Below are 14,638 nucleotides of genomic sequence, written 5' to 3' on the forward strand. Positions count from 1 at the left end.
AAATATACCAAATATAAAATGAGTTACATGATTGAATTTATATTCAGGAGAGTGGCAATAAAAATCCAGCCCAAAATCAAGCTCAGGGAATTCAATGAAGGCATGGAATTCAATGAAGGAGGTGACTGGATGGGAGAGGAAGATAGTAATTAGAGGTTCTGGAATGTTTTCTAGCTAAATAGTATGTCAAGGGTTCAGCTAATATTAGCTGCTTAATCTTCCTATTTTTAATCATCAGTAAATTAATTAGTTAAAATAAATAATGATTAAATCATACTCTGAGCAAGACTTTTTGTTGTTCACATGCTTCATCTTACTTGAATTTACATAAACTTACATTTACTTTCAGTATCTTCATTTGACTAATGAGAAGAATAAATCTTAGAAATATTGTATAAAATTTCCACAGTGGCAATGATATGAAGGAAATAATGAATGACCAATAAGTACATACATGTATGAGTTCACCACCCCATTACTTTGAGAGCTAGTATCTGTTTATGCATCTTGTAAAAGAAACAAACAATAAGCTTATTGGCAGGCCTACGTTCTTACTAAGATATTTCCACCCTGCTCTCATATTGTGCTCTTGCTTTCTCCTAGTAGCCCTTGCAGTTGTAGAATATTTTCAATTTATAACATCAAACAAAGTGTAAAAGAGATAGTTTTCCTTAGGTAAGAATTACTCTAAGGTCAGTGCTTAAGTGATTCCAACAAGCACACACACACGCACGCACGCACGCACGCACACGTGCACACGTGCACACGCATGCCCACGCATGTACGCACAACTTCTTTCAGTTCCCATTAAGTTAAACAGCTTCTTCCATTAGCTCACTATATTCATCAGTGCAGAACTCTTTAGTAACATCAACACAATACACTCAAGGGACTTGAGAGATGACCAGCTTAAAAGCACCCGCTGCTCTTCAGAAAACCTGACTTCAGTTCTTATCATCCACATTAGCCATCTCCCCATTGCCTGAAGCACAAGCACTAAGAGTACACTATGCTTTTGACCTTCACAGATACCTATACTCACACACACACACACACACACACACACACACACACACACACACACTTAAAAAGCAATGCTGTGAGAAATATGCCCCCATACCAAGTCATTTATAGCCATATTACTTGTCTGAATATGAACTGCACCAGGACATTCCTTTGTCAAGTTGGGCAACTTCTATCCTTTTCCAAGCTTCAGGCTACAATGAAGACAATATTATCTGAGTGTCCTTTCTTCTGGTGATGGATTTATAAATATATTACTGGGATTTTGCATAAGAATTGCACAAGGTGTGTGTTAAGTGTTTTGGCAATTTTTCCCCCCAACCTTATGGTCACAGAGAGCAGTGATGTACCACCAATATTTCTAAGTCACCAGGGACAAGGTGTCTTCGATAAGGAAGAAGGTGAAGGACAAGGAGGAACAAGGATATTACACCCTTGAGAAGAGTTGACTCACCTCCACCATCCTGACAAGTCTGATGGTTGACTTACCTTCCAGATAAGAAAGCCTTGACACTGGAATTACGTTACCCAGAAGACTACATGTCCAATTCTTACTTTGAACTCTGAGTCCTGATGTGCAGGAGAGCAGCCTTAAGGAGCTAAAGTGGTTTCATTCTCCTTAGCACTAATGGTAGCCAGCATGATCTGTGGGAAGAATGGAAATTCTCGGAGACATTGCACCTTGTATTCTTTCTTTGGGAAGAATTTGGGAATGCTTAGTAACTCTGATTCAGAAAGGCTTGGTTGCCCCATAATGGAATACAAAGTAGTTATAGTTAGAGTCTTGAGAAATGACTCAGAGGAGGGATTACTTTTTGTTCAGCACTACCAAAGTTTTGCTGGCATCTACTGCCTACAGAGTTCTTTCCCTCCCAGAGAGAGCTGAGATACAACAATGTGGGGGAGGGCACAGTGCAGCATGTCATGGTGCTAAGAGTTGCCTTCAGACTCCAGAGTTGTAGGGCAGGAAGTGTGTCAAAGACCCAGATGAAAACATGCTTCCTGTTTATCTCCTGCTTTTATCATACAGATCCCTTGAGGCAGCCAAACTGGCGTATGTAAGGGCCTGCCATTGACTAAACTTCTGCCTAATGTCCTTCCTGGGAGAAATCCGGGACTACGATTTGCCTAATACATAAAATATCATTAGCTGTCTGCTCTGTTATTACTCTATGTGTATGGCAGTGAGCCAGGATTTTAGGCATTTGCCTGTCTATTGTCGATCAGCCTTTGGCTATTTAACAGATTTATCTGTCTGTCCCTTGCTTTAATAATGAACATATTTGAAAAATAGAAAAAGATTGATGCAACCTCAGGTATGGGCCACATTGCTTTTCATTACTTTCCTGAAATGAAAAAAAAATTGCAAACAAGAATTATTCTTTATAAACTTGCTTTAATTCTTTCGAGCACGTTTGTGAGTCATTTTATGAATGGCTCCTGCTTCAAATTAGGTTCTGCTTCCGCTTCCAATGAGCCTCTAGTATTACATCTAATATTGTTTCCTCTCAGCAATTGAAATGTACATCCCTGCTGGGTTGGTAAGAATAGAATTTCTTTCCGGAATTCTTTCTTCCTTCTGAATTGCTTCATTTTACTTCCACCAAAACTAAAATAAAGTAATTTGTACCTTAAACCAGACAAAATTAACCTTGTGCCTTGTTCTTTCAGTTTCCAACCGAATTGCTCGGCAGAGGAGGCTGCTTTAATTCCCAGCCTGCTTCCTCACCTCTCCTCACCTCTTTTGGGCAGGGAAGAAAATGGCTTCCATAGACGGAAAATGGGCTTAGCCAACAGAAGTTCTGCGATGAATGTGGCTTTGAGTTCATGACAATAAAGGTGGATGGATGAAGGTGAGGGACCTGGTGTTAGGATTATGCCACTTTTTCCACACTGTAGCTCACTCTATGACCTCATCCCAAAGAAAATGTTCATTATTCATGGAAGTGTCTACACGGGAACTACTAGGCTCATGCATGTTAAAATTAACTATTTCAACATTTCCCAGTGGTGCTTCTGTTAAGTATACAAGCCTAATTTAAGAGATTGTCCTCACATTCTGTGCTTTCAAGTGAATTGTTCCATCATGATGATAAAAATTATTTGCTCTAGTGCATAGGGCAGACATCACTAATTAAGACAGCATTTCCCTGCTGAGGCTATGAGTAGATACAGAATCTTCATCACAGTGTTCAGGAAAGCTAGTGGTAATCAATTTGTTGCTATGCACTACAAAGCAAAACAACCAAAATGAAGCCGCTTCAAAAATTATTCACCCTATTTTATATTTAAGGTACTCAGGTCCGCCAACATTGTTATTTGGGTGGTGAATAAGAGACAGAGATGATGGAAAGGAAAGAGAACATTATAGAGGCTTCTTTTGGCTATCCTTCTCTTATAACACAGAGAGAAATAAAAGACAGGGAAGAATAAACCACATCACCATACAGTTAATAACCAATAACTTTGTTCCTGATAAAGATGTAAAAAATTCAATAGTAGTTATGCAATGCAAATGTTTCTGTTGACATTAAACTTTACTATTATCACATGACTAGATAGGAAGAAGAAGAAAATGTAAAAAAAAGGGCCCAGTAAAGGCAAGAAATAGCAGAGAAGCACCACTTCCCAGAAATAAGCATCTTCTTGCTTTCCATTTGTGCATTATTGGCCACCATTGTATCACATGACTCTCCATGACTTCATAACACACACACACACACACACACACACACACACACACACACACACACACTACATATTTGCCCTGTCCCAGTGAGACTTTCCATTAGTCATAGAAAGAGGGTAAACATTAGGCACTTGCACATTCCTCCTTAATGTATACCTTCATAATATTAACTAAATCTTTGTCTTAGAAATCAACACAGGTAAACACTATGTCTAAGAGAACAATGTATGTGCTTATGCTCTCCTGACCATTTCTTTTACCAAAAGCAATCTCTGTAACAAGATAGATTCCCAAAAAGCATTTAAAAAAATGAATTCCTTTGTACTTCCTTAAATCAAGCAGCTTCCTCTCCAGTTGACCACATCTCTGTGTAATATCTCAATTAGTCTTCAGCTTTAACTCCATTGGCTAACAGTTTCTGCTGAGTGATTTGCAGACAGGTTAATCCACATAAAGTTCACATTGCTTTAGGGATAATTCTGCTTTCCTGAGCACACTGACCTACTTCTCCTGTATCTCACCTGCCTAATTGTTCACCACTCTCTATCTCTCACTCTAATATTAAAGCAATGCTTTTGTCATTCACTCAAAGAAGCACTGTCTTGAATTACTTTTACTGGATGGACAATAGACTAACAATGAAATCCACTGTTTTCAGTTCTATTTTAGGAGCTTTTAAAACATTGTAGTATTGTGTCTCTCATAGTAATCAATGTATAGAACATTTCTATAAAATACCTTTGTGATTATTTGTAGCCATTCTCTTACTCTACCTGTGTCCATAGTAACCATTGCATGGCAATCCTCTGCCTCAGCCTATTGAGTACTGGGATTACAAATGTATGATACTGTGTCTAAAATCATGCTTTTGAGATTTATATACATTGATAATTACTGACAAATATATAATGCACTAGTAACGTGTGTGTTATCAATCAGTAATTTGTTCATGTTTATTGCTATATAGTATGCTACAATATCACTTATTTTTTACTCATAATTAAATAACACATTATTTATGGTTTAGGGAAATTATGCATAAAACCAGTATTTGCATTTATGCATTTCAACTTGAAGTAGAATTCCTAGGTTTCACATTATAACACCATTGCTTAATTTTATAAGAAAGTATCAAATTATTTTCCAAAGTAATAGAACCATTTTACTTCCCTACCATATTGTCATTTAAAATAGGTCCTTCTGGTGTTCCTATTATCACTGTGTTTGTCTCTTTGATTCTGCTTCTTTGTGCTTCTGTGTTCTGTCAGATGATTTTTGTTTGTGAGAGGAAAGTTCTTCCCTCGTCCCAGGTCTGAAATGATGCTTCATATTTGTTCTTTCATATTATTGTGCACATTCAATTAGTGAATGTTGCATAGTATAACAATCAATAAATAGGACTCTTTAAATAGCAACTTGTGCTAAACTAGCAAGTTAACAAATGACCACTATTTCACTATTCATATCTATGTGCTATGTCAACTAATTTACAAAGAAAGTATTTCATATTCTATATCTTCAAACTTATCTCAGCACCCAATCAAGAATTTGTATCACAATAGAGATTAACATCAAAAACAAAGTATTTCATTGGAAAAACAATTTTCAATGCAGCAGCACATTAGGCTATTTGTAGAACAATGAAGAGATGTTTCTATTTTCCTTCAAGATAAATGCATTGAAGTTACCAAATGCCCATTTCGACCATCTTGATCTGTGCACACCAATATCAGTAGATGTCTAGCAATTGGTATTTTATTTTTTTTCCAGAAAGGCTTAAAATTATAATATTTGGATAAGATAGTTGTTGTTTCAGTGGGAAAAACTTAAATGCCTCCATTGTGAAGATCTCTACTATCTAGAATTGGCATAACAAAGTTTGTATATTTCTTGTCAGCTAAATGTATGTCCATTTCAAAGAGAATGAACACAAGTGTAGTGACCAGAAAAGTAATGAGTTCTCCAACATAGTGTCTTTGTCAACTTCTAATTTTAATAGCTCTTTAGTCATTAAAGAAAATATTACCCACTGGGAAAGGAGAAGTAAGAGGTCCCCAACAGCATAGATATTTCTAGAACCCACAGATGCATTAAAAAATTTGGATACAGATCACAGCTAACCAGAATGTAAGACCTTCCTTACAATTGACATATAGTTCTCTGATAAACCTCACAAAACTCTAAGAACTAGTGGTATCGAGTATGTGAAACAGAATGGGTAACACTGCTTCAGGGAGAAGATACTGGAAGGAAACAATAATCTCTTCATCACCATGCTTCAATATTCTGTTGTCCAGAATTTGCCACTGTGAGAGATTATGAAAACAAGCATTTTGATATATAGATTATTGTCCAGAATTTCCTATTATTTTCTTAGATAGTATTTTTAGATGGTTAATTATAGGGCTTAACATTTTTGAGGTTCCAAAAATGTTTCTATTTCATAGTTTGGGAAAAAAAGACAATTTACTTTCACAGAAAGTGTAATTTATCTGTACCCAGGTTCTAAACCTGGACTCATTTTCTTCAACTTGGGTTGCACTATGCTAGGTTACGAATGCTTTGCCTATGTCTTTCCAAGACACACCATATCATGTTGTTCATTTTCATTAGGTAGCACCAGAGGTCAGTACCTCATAAAAATGCAGGGCTCAGTTAGGATTGGGAAAGCTACCCTTCAATCCATTGCAAAGAATTACATCAGTTACACCTCTGTTCTCAGAGCCTGGTTCCTGGCAAAGAATGAGCAAGAAATTCTGCCATCAACAAAATTAGCTTTAAGAGCAATCTGTTAAATTAATGAATAAAAATACCATGTTGTTTTATTGCGATTGATCAATAGGAGCAAATTTCATTGTATACTTACTTTCCACTTATATTTTATTGGAATAATTTGGTTATAAATAACTATTAATATAATTTATCATTAAGATGTTTATTCTCATCTTTCCCTGTAGTGGGTAGCCATTCCAGCTTTGGTCTGGAAGTTCCAACCTGAGGCTTTGGTAACTATCACGCCTACAAGGCAGGGCCAAGGGAGGGCCCTAAAGACCTGAGATCAGGATGTGCTGCGCTCCCTTGTTTCCTGGACCTGGATGCTAGAGGTAGACCAAGGGGAGTTCTCCAGAGAACACTGCTGGACTGCGCTGCGTCTTTTCCAGAACCAGCCACCTACCTATCCTTCATTTGTAAGTTACCCACTAAATAAATCTTCCTTTTAACTACGTGGAGTGGCCTTAATAATTTCACCAATGTTTCCCTGTTTAACATGAACTGAGGCAAGAGATATATGTCTCAAGCTTCTTGGGGCTCTCCACATCCTATGTATTTATTTCTAAGAAAAACTGCATTTTGAAATGTACACAGTTGTGCTGGGGATGGTGTGAATGTGTTGCTCTGAATGATTGATAAATAAAATGCTGATTGGCCAGTAGCCAGGCAGGAAGTATACTGTAAGTGGGATAAGGAGAAAGGGGAATTTTGGGAGGTAGAAGGTTGAGTGAGGAGATGCTGCCAGCCGCTGCCATGTGAAGCAATATGTAAGGTACCAGTAAGCCACAAGCCACGTGGCAACTTATAGATTAATAGAAATGGGTTAATTTAAGATAGCAAGAAGCCTGAGCCATTAGGACAAACAGTTTAAATAATATAAGCATTTGTGTGCTTATTTGGATCTGAGTGGCTACGGGTCTGAGTGGGACTGGAGATAACTCCATCTACACAGTTGTGTTAGTTTTTCAATTTTACTTTAAAGAATATTGCTTCTTATTACTAGTCTAGAAAGAAATCACTTCAACAGATTAATGTGCTGAAGAATAGAAAGCAAGAGGACATAATAACTTTCTCTGATGTCTGTCACCTTTTCTAGCTCCATTGGAAATAATCATTCTAAGGAATATTAGCCTAAGTACAAGAAGAAAGGAGAGGAGATAATACATGGATATTAGTGCAAGTTATGTTAAGACAATGGCATGGACAGCCAATGCGGAGACAGTTGAGACTTCAGTAATCTTCTTATACTATTTCAGTAATAAAATTTCAGAGAATAGAGACAGAAGAAGCAAAGTCATAATCTTAATTGCAAGTACAGAATGCTTTCTAAGACAACTAAAGAACGTGTAACACATGTGATAACCATTCTCTTGAATTCCACTAAACAGATAGGAAATAAATTAATATTGGTTTTCTTGGTAAAACCTAATAAATGAGGTGAGCAATGAGAAGGATACATAGGAACAATACTTTCTTGTTTATAGAGCTGTAGTCAAATCATTGTGACAAACTCAGCTTAAGCCTTTATTGGAAAAATGAATTGAGAACAAAAATGTAATTAGGAAAAGTCACAATTTTACTGTGTTCTCGAAATTGAAAATCATTGATCTATATGTTTTTTACTTTGTTCTATCTCAAATTCTTGAGGACAGTGTAATTAGTATGTCAAGTTTACAGGTGTAACCTGAGTCTTAGAAATGGAATAACTTATTCAATATCACAAAGATAGTATGTGCTTGAGATGAGATTTATGATAAGAGCATATTTTAATATGGAGTTTCAAGTTCTAAACCTGGACTCATATTCTTCCACTTGGGTTGCACTATGCTAGGTTACTGATGCTTTGCCTATGTCTTTTCAAGACACACAATATCATCACCATATCATGTTGTTCATTTTCATTAGGTAGCACCAGAGGTCAGTACCTCATGAAAATACAGGGCTCAGTTAGGATTGGGAAAACTACCCTTCAATCCATTCCAAAGAATCACATCAGTTACACCTCTGTTCTCAGAGCCTGGTTCCTGGCAAAGAATGAGCAAGAACCTCTGCCATCTCACCTGATAAATGAGCAGTGAGGTAGGGGTGATTTCCTCCTTGTTTTTCCCAGAGATATTGTAAGATGCAAGTTCAACTCTGGCTCTCCTATAGACATACCAAAGTCTCTTCCAGGGTCCAGGTCTGTAAGAAATATAAACACCCTGTCCAGTTGTTGTAAGCAAGAAAACAACTTTTTTTTTGTTTTTGTTTCTTCAAGACAGGGTTTCTCTGTGTAGTTTTGGTGCCTGTCCTAGATCTCGCTCTGTAGACAAGGCTGGCCTTGAACTCACAAAGATCTACCTGGCTCTGCTTCCTGATTGCTGAGATTAAAGGTGTGTACCATGGCCACACAGCTAAGAAAACAACTTTGAAGGAAGGAGAAGCAATAATAGAGTAGGAATCTAACTGTCATAGCTGGGTGAAGAATAAAGATACTAGAAGCTTCTTGATCACCAATCTCCAAAAGAAAGTAGGAGAGAAGATGTGAGTTAGGCCTCTAAGTGACTGGTGCATCTTCTGTTGTCCTATGAGTTTTCACTTGCTAACATAAAATAAAAGATAAAATTAATAATGGTTTCAAGATAATGTTTGTGAAGAGTTAAATTCTCAGTGTCAGGGCTTCTGTGTATCTTGTGTGCTATGGGATATCATTCTGTATGCTGTGAATATGTGTTGCTCCGATTGGTTGATAAATAAAATGCTGATTGTCCAGTAGCCAGGCAGGAAGTATAGGTGGGGTGAACAGACAAGAATTCTAGGAGGAGGAAGGCTGAATCCAGGAGTCACCAGCCTGACACAGAGAAAGCAAGATGACAAGGCAGAACTGAGAAAAGGTACCAAGCCACATGGCTAAACATAAATAAGAATTATGGGTTAATTTAAGTGTAAGAGCTAGTCAGTAATAAGGCTGAGCTAATGGCTGAGCAGTTATAATTAATATAAAACTCTGTGTGTTTTCTTGGGGGACGTGAATGGGAGAGATTCGTCCTGACTGCAGGCCACTCAGCCAGGACACAGGAAAACTTCCAACTACATTTGGTGCACGACATGGGGCAAGAGTTTCCACCTAAAACCTAAGAAAGCTTAAAAAAAAAAGATTCTAAAATGGAGCAAAAAACAGCTTCCTCGTTGTGTCTCTCAGGCAAGCCATGAGCTACAGCATGGAGGGTTTGCAGCCGTGTGTGGGCTTAATTTACAGCATGGCGGATTCCTGCTGTGGTTCATAGTGCTGTCTGCAAGCTGTGTAGCATGGTACATGGTGGATGTAGCTTTTGCTAGTATAGGAAATAACAAAGGAAACAAAGAAGGTTTTTGGGATACCTACTGCTGGATAGAAGCATAGACCTACTGTTTCACAGAGTCAGCGATGAGCATGGTTCCCCAAGACCTGGTGGTAAACATAGTTCCGCCATGTTAGAAAGCTAAGGAGGGCAGAGCCAGTAGCCAAAGCTGCCATTTTGGTCCTAGTCATGCTACAGTTAAAAAATAGAGTCACAATAAAACAGATTTAGATGAGATAAATCTTAAAAAGTTTATAGTGTGTGTAAAAATGTATGTAGGCTTGGAAGAGAGAGGAAAAGGAGGATAGACAGTTATATAAAGAAATAGAACATTTTAAAAAATAAAGTCTTAACAAGGCAGTAAAAGTAATATAAAATATAAGCCACGTAAAGATGGATATTATACAGAGAATCTGGATTATGTTGTTTTGGGGATTTTTAACTGCAGAAAGACATTTGATTGTAAGGGTTGCTGAGTTAAACCAATATGTATATTTTAAAGGTATCTTGACTTCAAAATTTTGATCTAAGTATATGTTACCTTGGAAAGGAGTCTCTGCTTTTGTTTTCACAGGAAGCAAGAGGCTATGGATTTGTTCCAGGTTAAGATGGATCAGATTTAATCAAGCCAGATCTCCTGAACCTTAACGGATAGACTTGACCATTATCTCGAATTTTTCCAGGATCTCAATAAGACTACCAATGCCCCCTATTTAGCAGGAAGTAGCCTAGAACATTATGCCCAGATTTGCAAAAAAAAAAAAAAAATGGATTATGGATATTCGTCTTTATTTAGAGGTTGGTTACAAATTGTTATTGGTCATAGTCAATATCTTTCTAAAAGAAAAAGGGGGGATAGTATATAGATATGATAGGATGAAAGGGTAGATTATTGAATCTGCTTTTAAAGAGCAACTTATTTAAAATATTTTACATTTCTATGGATTTTAGTTTATTGATACAAACTTAAAGTTAATCTTGTTAAACTGTAAGTGTATTTCTACTATTTTTAAAAGTACTTTGTGCAACTCATGTAAAATTGTAGTGTATAGCTGAGAAATACAGATTAATAATTAGTCATCTGTGATAATCAAACTTATTGTCATGTTACTTAAGTTTTCTAGGTATACATAGATATATTTCAGTTAGGTAGGTAGTTTTCAAACACTTCAAAGACCTACAGAATATAGCATTTAAAATGTTTTTAAAACAGACTTTTCTGGAGAGTGATAAACGTCTGCTCCTGACAGCACCCATTTACTTCAAAGAGGAATATGGGTATCAAAGATGCTCTATATGGAGTTTATCTTCTTCTTGGCACAAAATGGCCATTTGGGCAAGAAACTGATCTTGCCTGGACTGCTAGACAGGGTGTTATATGAACTAGACATGCAGGACCCATAGGAAGGTGACCACTGAACTGCAAGGTGAGATGGCTCTTCAGGCTCCTGCTTCATAGAGGAGACTATCAGATATTCTACAGGACTCAGAGAGAAGCGACTGAGAGACTCTAGGCCTATAGGCTGACAATAGATGCCCCAGTGTTGCAGAAGACTTTGGATGACTGTCCAGAGAGGCAGCTGTCTCTGTCATTTCCAGAATTTTTGTAAGTTGCTTATAATGCATTTCCTGTTTACTTAGGTAATATTATATACTTATGAGGTTTTTGATATAGTTGAAGAGTAGATAGTTACAATTTTCCTTTGTTATGATAAAATATAATTTAGATATAAAACTTTAGACTTACAAATATAGGATAGATAGAATATTTTCTTTAATTTTGCCAAATATAAATGGACTAGATATTATAATTTTAATTCTTGCTTGATAACTGTTCTATTATATGTAATTTTAGTATGTTCAAGTTAAAACCTTCCTTTCTGATTAGACAGAATAGGGGAAGTGCTGTGGGATATTGCTCTGTATGCTGTGAGTATGTGTTGCTCTGATTGGTTGATAAATAAAATGCTGATTGTCCAGTAGCCAGGCAGGAAGTATAGGAGGAGTAAGCAGACAAGAAGAATTCTGGGAAAAAGGCTGAGTCTGGAGTCACCAGCCAGACAGAGAGGAAGCAAGATGATAAGGCAGAACTGAAAAAAGGTACCAAGCTACATGGAAAAACATAAATAAGAATTATGGGTTAATTTAAGTGTAAGAGCTAGTCAGTAATAAGTCTGAATTGTGGGTTAATTTAAGTGTAAGAGCTAGTCAGTAATAAGTCTGAGCTAATGGCCGAGCAGTTATAATTAATATAAACCTCCATGTGCTTACTTGGGGGATGTGAATGGGAGAGATTAGTCCTCTCTGCAGGCCACTCAGCTGGGACATATGAAAACTTCCAACTACACTTGTGTGATTGGATTTCATTATTGCATGCCTAAGAAGCTAGCTTTGGGTTGTATTCTCTGAATTTGCTCATGTAGGGAAGGATGAAGGATGCTTTATTTGAAAAGCTGTCTATTGATCCTGTGCAGATCAATTGATTTCAGAGTAATATCACATAATAATAAAAAAAATCTGAGTTTAGAATCAGAGTGGACTTAGTTTACATACAAACTTTCCATAAAGATTATTTGAGAACAGGTTTCTTTTTTTTTTTTATTAAGTAAATTTATTTTACAACATCATTTAGTTCAACATAATAGCCACAAATTCCCCTGTTCTCCCACTCTCGCCCCCCCTCCCCCTCCCCCCACCCCACACCCCATTCCCACCTCCTCCAGATCAAGGTCTCCCCGAGGACCGGGATCGACCTGGTAGACTCAGTCCAGCCAGGACCAGTCCCCCCTCCCAGACCAAGCCAAGTGTCCCTGCATAGGACCCAGGATTCAAACAGCCAACTCATGCAGCAAGCCCAGGACCTGGCACCAACACACAGCTGCCTCCCAAACAGATCAAGCCAAATGACTCTCTCACCCGTTCAGGGGGCCTGATCCAGTTGGGGGCCCCTCAGCCTTTGGTTCATAGATCCTGTGCTTCCATTCATTTGGTTTTTTTGTCCCTGTGCTTTATCCAACCCTGGCTTCAACAATTCTCGCTCATATAAACCCTCTTCTTTCTCACTAATTAGACTCCCAGTGCTCCACCAGGGGCCCAGCCGTGGATGTCTGCATCCAGATTCCTCAGACCTTCCTTGGATGGGGTTTATGGCACAACTAACAGGGTGTCTGGCCATCCCATCACCGGAGTAGGTCAGTTCCTGCCGTCTCTCGACCATTGCCAGCAGTCTTTTGTGGGGGTATCTTTGTGGATCTCCGTGGGCCTCCCTAGCTCTCTGCTTAAGTGGATCAAAGACCTCAACATAAATCCAGCTACTCTAAACCTGCTAGAAGAAAAAGTAGGAAGTAATCTTGAACGCATTGGCATAGGAGATCACTTCCTAAATATAACACCAGTAGCGCAGACACTGAGACAAACAATCAATCAATGGGACCTCCTGAAACTGAGAAGCTTTTGTAGAGCAAAGGATACAATCAACAAGGCAAAGCGACAGCCTACAGAATGGGAAAACATCTTCACCAACCCCACAGGTGATAGAGGACTGATATCCAGAATATATAAGGAACTCAAGAAATTAGACATCAAAACGACCAACAGTCCAATTGAGAAATGGGCTTTAGAACTAAACAGAGAATTCTCAACAGAGGAAACTCAAATGGCTGAAAGACATTTAAGGAATTGCTCAACATCCCTAATCATCAGGGAAATGCAAATCAAAACAACTCTGAGATACCACCTTATGCCTGTCAGAATGGCTAAGATCAAAAACACTGAAGACACCTTATGCTGGAGAGGTTGTGGAGCTAGAGGAACTCTCCTCCACTGCTGGTGGGAATGCAAGCTTGTACAACCACTTTGGAAATCAATATGGCGCTTTCTTAGAAAATTGGGAATCAATCTCCCCCAAGATCCAGCTATACCACTTTTGGGCATATACCCAAGAAATGCTCAATCATACCACAAGAGCACTAGCTCAGCTATGTTCATATCAGCATTGTTTGTAATAGCCAAATCCTGGAAACAACCTAGATGCCCTTCAACTGAAGAATGGATAAATAAATTGTGGCACATATACACAATGGAATACTACTCAGCAGAGAAAAACAATGACATCATACGGTTTGCAGAAAAATGGATCGATCTAGAAAAAATCATCCTGAGTAAGGTGACCCAGACTCAGAAAGACAAATATGGTATGTACTCACTCATAGGAAGATGCTAGATGTGGAACAAGGATGACTGGACTGCTACTCACATCACCAGTGAGGCTACCTGGAAAACGGGACCCCAAAAAAAGACACGGAGAAATGGATGAGATCTACATGAACAGCCTGGTCATGAGTGGGAACAATGAAGAGCGACGATCGAGGGAAAGGGAGTGGGAGATCCTAGCTGGATCAAGAAAGAGAGGTAGAACAACGAATAGGAGACCATGGTAAATGAGAACAGGTTTCAACATCTCAAAAAACCTTCTCTCCTAAAATTGAACAAAATAATTAAAAAACTTTTGATCAAGTTCAAACATACAGTTCAGGTAAAAAATAATACAACATGGAGCTGGGTGCATGCTATTGTAGCACACAAATCTTCTCAGTTATTGTCATAGTTATTTGTGATTCAAACTTAGAGATTTTAAGGAAATACAATCAATGAAATCGTTGTTTCTAGCTAGTGGATTTCCTTAAAGATACATCATAAAATCCTGAGAAATTGAATTCTAATACTAAAATTAATGCTATGCATTAGGCATTCATTAAACACCTTATACTTATTATCATATTCTGTTTTTATAACAACCTTTAAGCATTCATTGTTAAACCAGTTTCTAGGTGAA

The sequence above is a fragment of the Peromyscus leucopus genome, chromosome 4 (assembly GCF_004664715.2).
Source record: "Peromyscus leucopus breed LL Stock chromosome 4, UCI_PerLeu_2.1, whole genome shotgun sequence".
NCBI classification, from domain to species: Eukaryota; Metazoa; Chordata; class Mammalia; order Rodentia; family Cricetidae; genus Peromyscus; species Peromyscus leucopus.